This window comes from Trachypithecus francoisi, unplaced genomic scaffold (genome assembly GCF_009764315.1).
Source record: "Trachypithecus francoisi isolate TF-2019V2 unplaced genomic scaffold, Tfra_2.0 Lachesis_group3, whole genome shotgun sequence".
In the NCBI taxonomy this organism is placed as follows: domain Eukaryota; kingdom Metazoa; phylum Chordata; class Mammalia; order Primates; family Cercopithecidae; genus Trachypithecus; species Trachypithecus francoisi.
In genome coordinates this window covers 96,406,963-96,415,665 of record NW_022681468.1, presented here as the reverse complement: position 1 = coordinate 96,415,665, position 8,703 = coordinate 96,406,963, and positions in this window count along the sequence as shown.

The following is an 8,703-nucleotide window of genomic DNA, read 5'->3' as shown; positions in this document are numbered from 1 at the left end:
AGGTCTCAGTGAAGTAAACTAACCGTTTGGAAAACAGACATTCTCTATTCTCTGTGACTAGCAGCTGACTTAAAACAGTAGGAAACAGGAAAATATATTGGAAGAAAATATACCAACATGGTTTGGTTTGGTTTCGTTTGGTTTGGGATGGAGTCTCTCTCTGTCGTGCAGGCTGGAGTGCAGTGGCCAGTCATGGCTCATTGCAACCTCCACCTCCCAGGTTCAGGCCATCCTCATGCCTCAGCCTCCCGAGTAGCTGAGATTACAGGCATGCACCACCACACCCAGCTAATTTTTTGTATTTTTAGTAGAGACAGGGTTTCGCCGTGTTGGCCAGATTGGTATTGAATTCCTAGGCTCAAGTGATCCGCCCACCTCGGCCTCCCAAAGTGCTAGGATTACAGGCATGAGCCACAGTGCGCAGCCCCGGAAATATACCAACATGTTAATAGCAATTATCCCTAGATGTGGGATCATGGGGCATTTGTTTTGTCTTTACTGTATCAGACTTTTCTAGGTTCTGTAATAAATATGTACTAATTTTGCAGTTTTCTTACATGCAGTACATATATTAATCTTAACTATTTTATTTCCTAAAATGAATATGACATAACTCACCTTTGTTTTTAACATACCCTCAGGCAAAGGACTTACAAAGATGACCAGAGATCAAACTCTGGAGCATGCGTAAGGAGAATGTGAGAGGCAGACTCTGCTGCACCCCACGCTGCTGACACAGTGTAGTGAAAATAATTTTTAAGGGTAGGCTGAAGAGGGGTAAGGAAATTCCAAATAACAATGTCCACTATGCATTGAGCTTTGCGCATAATCACACATACCTTTCAACCCTATGGGAAATAGGCATTAGCATCCCTATTTTGCAGAGGAGGAAACAGAGGCTTGTCAATTTAGGGACTTGAGAGAGGCACATGTGCGTGGGCAGTGGAAGAAAGGTCTGGCCTGGTAAGGGGGTCCCCGTCAGCCCTTGGGGAGTTATTTCTATTCCAATTTGGAGGAGCTGCTGACTACACATCTACCTGAGAGGGACCCACAGCAAAGGAGTGGAGGGGAAACCCAATACAACTCAGCCAGAAACCCAGCAAGCAACCCCAGAGAGTGTTCCAGCCCATCTTTCATTTCTTCCTAGATGTCAGCAGCACTCATGTCATCTGGAAGGCTTCTTCCCACAGCAACAGATATTTTTTGTGCCCTTGTTATGGGCTGGGCACTTTCGGGAAAGGAATAAATATATGGCATGTGGCCTCTAGCCTTAAGCATGGCCATTCTGATTTGCAGACAAGATATGTTAACTGTTGAGCTGATCACTAGTAAATAACATTTGCAGACCCAAGAGAAAAGGATGGGAAGGAGTAGAGGATCCGTCCTAAGTATATTCCACAATCATTGCTAGAGACGTTCACAATCAGGAACTCGGCCGGGCGCGGTGGCTCAAGCCTGTAATCCCAGCACTTTGGGAGGCCGAGACGGGCAGATCACGAGGTCAGGAGATCGAGACCATCTTGGCTAACACGGTGAAACCCCGTCTCTACTAAAAATACAAAAACTAGCCCCCCTAGGTGGCGGGCGCCTGTAGTCCCAGCTACTCGGGAGGCTGAGGCAGGGGAATGGCGTAAACCCGGGAGGCGGAGCTTGCAGTGAGCTGAGATCCAGCCACTGCGCTCCAGTCCCGGCGACAGAGCAAGACTCCGCCTCAAAAACAAAAAACAAAACAAAACAGAATCAGGAACTCGTGTTTGTTGCATGCCCACTGTGTGCCACACTCACCTCACGTGCATCTCATTAGTCCTCACAGCAACCCTCTGTACCCCATCATAGCCTCCCAGGTTAACGTGCAAGTAAATGAAGGTCTGCGGGGTCCTACAGTGTCTGGGGTCACACCAGCACCAGGGCACAGACCCTGAGCTCAGTCTTTCCAACTCCTAATTGAGACTGGGGTTGTCTCCAAAGACGGTGGGGCACTGATCCATTAAAAATATCCTGTCTCGCTCCATGGTGCTGGGAATATCAGAGAGTACCTTTGGAAGAGTAGAGCTGAGTAGCGGGAGAACCCTCTGGAACCCCAGTGAAACCTCCTGTGTGCAGGCCACAAGCACTCGTATAAAGAGCAGGCCCCAAATACTAGTGAAATGTCATGATCAAATCCACTTCTCAGATAGGCTCCTTTATACACAGTTGTTATCATCCACATAATAAAAGGAATTGGATTTCCCTCATTTGTCTTAAGTCTGCACAATTTCCTCCCACCTTTCCTGGGCCTGCTGGGAGGCTCTGCACAACCCCACTGGGTGGAAGGCAGAGTAGTCGGGGAACCCTGGGCCTGGCAGTTCTGTTACGATACTGTGTCACAACACAGACAGGTGGGGTGGCCAGAGTCAGGCAGAGCGACACAGGGTGTGTCAGGTGGCTCTCCTGCCCTGCCTGTGCACACACATGCTGGAACCCTGGTACTGTACTCAGCATTCAATTGAGACGAGAGGAAGAATAAACGAGGGATAATTCATCCTAACAACTCAGGACAGCGGCCAACCCTCTGGTTTGCCTGGGTCTGAGAGATATCCAAGGATGTAGGACTCTGTTTTTAAAACCAGGTTAGTCCCAGACAAACCAAGAAGAGCTGGTCACCTCAGCTGACCCCTCTATCCTCAGGTAATGCAGCCCCTTGCCTTTATAATCTCTGGTCCTTCCTCAGCCCACACGCTTGCCCCGCCCCTCTGTGTCTCTGAGCAGGCAGGCAAGCTTGAATACCAGCTAATATTTATTGAGCATTGACTTAGCGTCAAGCACTTTACATCAGGCCTAAGGAGAAAATACGGTTATCACCTCCTGTCACAGATGAAGACGCTGAGGCTGACAGAGTTAGTGTATACAAATAATTCCATAAAACCAGCTGCTACGCACACTTGAGCTTATAAAGGTCTCCATACTTTGCCTTCCCAAGTTTGCCAGAGAGGGAGACAGAAAAAGAGAGAGAAAACGAGTGATGAGTGAGAGAATGAGAATTAAAAGTCTCTCCCTCCCTCCTGGAGGGGGACAGGCTGCCATCCCAGACATTAGCCCCCCTCTCAAGGGATCAGAGAATCAAGCCCATCCTCCGCGTGCTCTCTGCACCTCGCCTGTGGAGCTGACACAGCACCAGCTGCGCTCATTTTACTCCCTGCCAGAAACGAGGGTGTTATCATGTGATATTTTTGCCTCTTTTTATAAATAATTCATCCTTTTTTGCACGAAAGTAAGATAGCCTGAAGCTAGAACATTTAAAAGGAACGTCAGTGCCTTATACATAAAACAATAACGTGCTAGTTTGCCAGAAAGTTTGCGAAAGTCCCGAAGCTAAAATACACCTCGTTCTAGGTCTATTTTTAGCCTGGAAAAGGCTTTCCGATGTCTTTCTCAGTTCACATGTGATAAGGGCTGTGTTATGCTTTCTCTGAAATGAGGCTTTCCCAAATCAGTTACATTTGCACAGGGAAATCTAAAAGATAACTTGCCAAATAAGCATATTTATGAAATCCAAATCCCAAGTACACAAATGCTTTTTTTAACTCCACAAAAATAAAGTATAAACAAACAGATAATGGAATCTATCGTCAACCATGGCTATGACAAATGGGGCCACAGATAGTTAACGTTTACAGGAGTCTTTTCCCAAGACTGACAGGGAGTTTTCCTTTGCAGAAAGATAGCAATTCTGGAGCTGGAAATTACAATCGTAAGAACAATTATAGGAAAAACAACTATGTTTGATGATAAGATTTGGGCCTCCATGTTACTGTAGGCTCCCTCATCCCCTTGATATCATGCATTAGTTTGGTATTTATTTGTTTGCTTGTTTGTATTTGGGACGGAGTCTTGCTCTGTCACCCAGGCTGGACTGCAGTGACATGATCTCAGCTCACTGCAGCCTCTGCCTCCCGGGTTCAAGCGATTCTCCTGCCTCAGCCTCCCAAGTAGCTGGGACGAGAGGCACCCACAACCACACCCGACTAATTGTTGTATTCTTAGTAAAGACAGGGTTTCACCATGTTGGCCAGGCTAGTCTCAAACTCCTGACCTCAGGTGATCCTCCCGCCTCGGCCTCCCAAAGTGCTGGGATTACAGGCATGAGCCACCACGCCCGGCCTCATGCATTAGTTTTTTTATGAGAAAGACATTTTATTTCTTTACCTACAGGGATTTTTTTTTTTTAATACTGACATTGCTGTTGTCAAAATGTCTTCAGAAGGACACATGACAAACTCATAATGTTGGTTGCCTACGGCAGAGGGTGACCAACCAGCCTAGTTTGCTGGAGATTGAGGGGTTTCCTGGAATGAGGACATTTCAGAGCTAAAACAGAAAGTCCTAGACAAAGCGGGACCAGTTGGTCACCCTACCTAGGCAGAGGAACTCTGGATGGCTGGAACAGGGGCAGGAAAGGGAATAGTGACTGTATCCCTTCATGCATTTGGAATGTTGAACTATGTAAACTTATTACTGGTTAAAAAAAAAAAAGGTTAAAAATGTTCTGTCAGTATCATATGAGAGGACTCTTTTTAAAGTATTAGATAGATAAGAGCAGCAAAGAAAAGGTTACTGGACCTATGCAAAATTAACATCAGCACATTTAAGGTCTGCTTTGTTTATTATTTCATTTGTTTCTGAAATATGTCCTCCGAAAGACTTCACAATTATTCACCAAAATAACTCAAAAATTTGCACAGTTCTTTAACACTCATTCTTACAACACCAGAAGGCCACTGAGGCTCACTCTGTTGTTCCATTTTGAAGATTAGGAAATGGAGGCCTAATGAGGTTATCTGACTTGCCCCAGGGTTGGACATGAGTGTGCCATGGAGCCTGTGTCCCCAGAGCCGGCCTCTCCCGTGCTGGCCTACTTTATAGCTGGCTAGTATCGTCAAACCATGGAAACAGCGGGCTGTTGCCAAAGAGAAATATTTCTATGAAGTTTCTCAAGTGTCCCCTAGGAGAGCCTGCAGACGCCAGTGACGACATAATATTGCTGACAGAGCCCTCCCCTCCAATCGTGCTGCTCAGAGAGTGCCACCCACGGAGCAACTTTTTAGGAGATTCCAACAGGACGGAAAGTCCTGAGGTGCTTACGTGGACTGAGGTGCTGAGCCCATCTTTGAGCTCAGGTGGACCATCTGTCCACAGTTCTTTTCACAGTGCAGTACTTTTCCCATACACATCAAAGTTGCTTTGGATCGAGAGGCGAAGACCAGCAGGGCAGAACTAAGCAGGCCACAGACATCTTTCACCAGAAAAGCTGAGGATGAGGGGCAGGGCGGTTCACCCTCCGGATGGCTGTTTGCAAAGTAAATATTGATTGTGAGCCATCCCCCAACCTGCTCGGGAAAACACACCAGCTGTTGCTTCTGCCTGCAGCTCCAAGTGGCAGTCACCCCCGTGTCCAGAAACATCCTCTCCATACCTGTCCCCACTGCAATTCTCACAGCTGGCATTGTCAGCCTCTCTGTGATGGCGGAGTTAGACCTCACATTTGCAGGAATTTGTGTTTTAATTCCCAGGCAGAGCTCAAGCCTCTGAGGGATAGGGACACAGAAAATGTCAGTTTGGAGATGGCCCCGGGTGGATGGCTATTTCTTCTGTTCCCCACAGTGTGGAGCCCAAACCTTCACCCCTGTGTTGATGCATCCTAAACCTACTCTGGACATTTCCACCTCACAAGTGACGTTGACACCCACTTCCCAAGAGGCACTGCTCGGCGTTCGAAAAATCTTTTTTCTCATTCCCCTCCAGCCTCAGGGATACACCCTGCTGTTTGAGACCAACCCCTACACGTTGGCCCTGAGTTCAACCCTCTTCCACCTCTCTGGGGCTCTGCTTCACACATTACCTCTGCTTCCTCCTGTATCATCATCCTCCAGTAGTTATTTCCCATTCTGGTTCTCATTGAGGGGAAGGGGAGGGGAGGGGAGGGAAGGGGAGGGGAGGGAAGGGGAGGGGAGGGGAGGGGAGTGGAAGGGAGGGGAGAAAAGGGGAGGGGAGGGGAGAACGGAAGGGGAGGAGAGGGGAGAAGGGAAGGGGAGGGGAGGGGAGGGAAGGGAAAGGGAGGGGAGGGAAAGAAAGGGAAAGGGGGGAGAGGGAGAGAGAGAGAGAGAAAAAGAGAGAGATGAAGAAGTGAAAAGGAGAGGAGAAGGAAGGAAAGAAAGAAGGGAGGGAGGAAGGAAGGAAGGAAGGCAGGAAGGAGGGAAAGAAGGGAGGGGAGGGAAAGAGAAGGAAGGGAGGGAGGGAGGAAAGAGAAGGAAGGAAGGAAGAAAGGGAGAGAGGAAAAGAGAAGGAAGGAGAGAGGAAAGAAGGATGGGAGGGAGGGAAAGAGAAGGATGGAAGGAAGGAGGGAGGGAGGGAGAGAGGGAGGGAGGAAGGGAGGAGGAAGGAAGGAAGGAAGGGAGGGGAGGGGAGGGAAAGAGAAGGAAAGAAAGGAAAAAAGGATGGGAGGGAGGGAAAGGGAAGGAAGGAAGGAAGGAGGGAGGGGAGGGAGGGAAGGGGAGGGGAGGGGAGGGGAGGGAAAGAGAAGGAAAGAAAGAGGAAAAAAGGATGGGAGGGAGGGAAAGAGAAGGAAGGAAGGAAGGAGGGAGGGAGGGAGGAAGGAAGGAAGGAAAGAAAGAGCCTACAACTTTGTGTGTCTCCCTTTTGCTCTCAGATATCTCCAGCTGCTCCCTCCCTGAACCTCTAAGTGGCATTTGACGACACTGGGGCTTCCTGCCTCGGAGATCTCCAGTTTTCCATCTTCCCTCTGACCTCTCTGTCCTGCTCTCTCGGGAGCTGGCTCCTCTCCCTTTTAACTCAGACCCCAGGGCTTCCTGCTGAGTTCTTTTCTCACTCTGGCCCCTTTCTCTGGGTTCTCAGGTACCCAGCATGTCCCACACAAGATTCCTCATTGTTCCCCAAAACCTACCCTACCTCCAGAGCTCCCAGGCTCTGCTGGCCACCACACTGCACTTGGCGGAGCCAGAAACCTGGGGGTCCCCCTACACTCCCCCCGTTACTAAGTCCTTCCTCTTCTCTCCTACAAACAGTCCAAATCCAACCACGAGTAAGTTACAGTAACTTGTTTATTTGTTTATACGTCTCTCACACACACACACACACACACACACACACACAAAGTCCATCAAATCAAGAGTTGGGTCTGTTTTGTTCATTGCTATTTCTTCATCAACCAGAAATGTATCTGGCACACAGTAAGTGCTCAATAAATGTTGCTGGACTGAATGGATAGGTCTACCTACTGCCATAGTTTATAGCAAGCAACAGGAGTTGAGTGCACATATTTAAAGTCAGAAGGCAAGAGCTGGAATCTCAGCTTTGCCATTTACTCTCAGCATAACTTGCACTAAATTAACCTTAAGTCTCAATTTCCTCGTCTGTAATATGGGCATAAAGATAGCAGCTCGCTTACCATCAGGATTAAATGAGATAGCACATGTAAAGAACTTAGCATAACTGGTATGTATTAAGTCATTAATAAACATTACATATTATGTTTCTTATTATTATTCTTTCCTGTCCTTGTGTGCCACCTGTATTATAACATCCTTCCAACCGTTCTCCAAGACTCCAGCCTCCTCCCCTCAGGAGAATTCCCACCCTGCTATCATAATCAGAGTGATCTGTTCGAATGCAAAATCAAGCATACTCCCTTGCTGAAAACTCTTATGGGATTTAAACTTTGCCTGTAGGGTCCAAATTCCTCAGTATGGTCCCAGCTTCCTCACCCCCAGCTTCAACAACCCCCACCTCCCAGCACCCCAAACTCAAACTTCACTAGCTCCTAGCTTCATCTACACTTACCTCCCAGCACCCCAAACTCTAACTTTACTAAACTCCTTCCATGCAAGCCTTTGCCTAAACTGTTCCCTGGTTCTTCTACCAGGAATGCTCTTCCTTAACCCTCTCCTCTCCATTTTTTGCTTAAAGAACTCCTCCTAATCATTCTACAAATAAGACATAAACTCCTTTGTGAAGCTTTTCCTGATCTCTTCTGCACAATCCCCCACCACCCCATACAAACTCACCCCTGCCCACACACATTCCTCTAGGACAGTTAAGGTGGACCAGCTGTCCCAGTTCAGGCAGGACTGAAGAAGTTGCCCAGGATGCGGGGCTTTCCAGCACTAAAACTAGGCGAATCCGGGGCAAATAAGGGCAACTCTAATAGCACAGATCACATTGTTTTGGAGTTAGCTGTCTTTCTGATAAGATTGGAGGCAGCAGAAAGCTTACTTTGATCATCTTCATGTCCCCAACACCTAACCTGGTGTCAGGCACTTATATGGCCCATACTCAATAAACAGGTGCTGAACGCATTATTGAGATAGTGTGGAGGCAGTGGAGGAACTAAAGGCCATGGTTCAGATCCCATCCCCTCACTGTATGACCTAAGTTTTTATTTTCATTTATATATTTGTTTGTTTGTTACTGAAATGATTGAAGGCAAATTTCTTGGTCTCAGCCTCTGTTTCCTCACTTGTAAAATGGAGATAATATCCATTTCATCGGAATATTGTAAAGATTAAATGCATGTAAACTGGTTAACACAATGCCAGGCATATAACAAGCTTTCAATAAATGTTAGCTGGTATTTATATTCACTTTTTTAAAAGAGTTAGCACAGTGTATTCAATAAGGGTTTGTTCCCTTCTCCCCATTAAACAAATT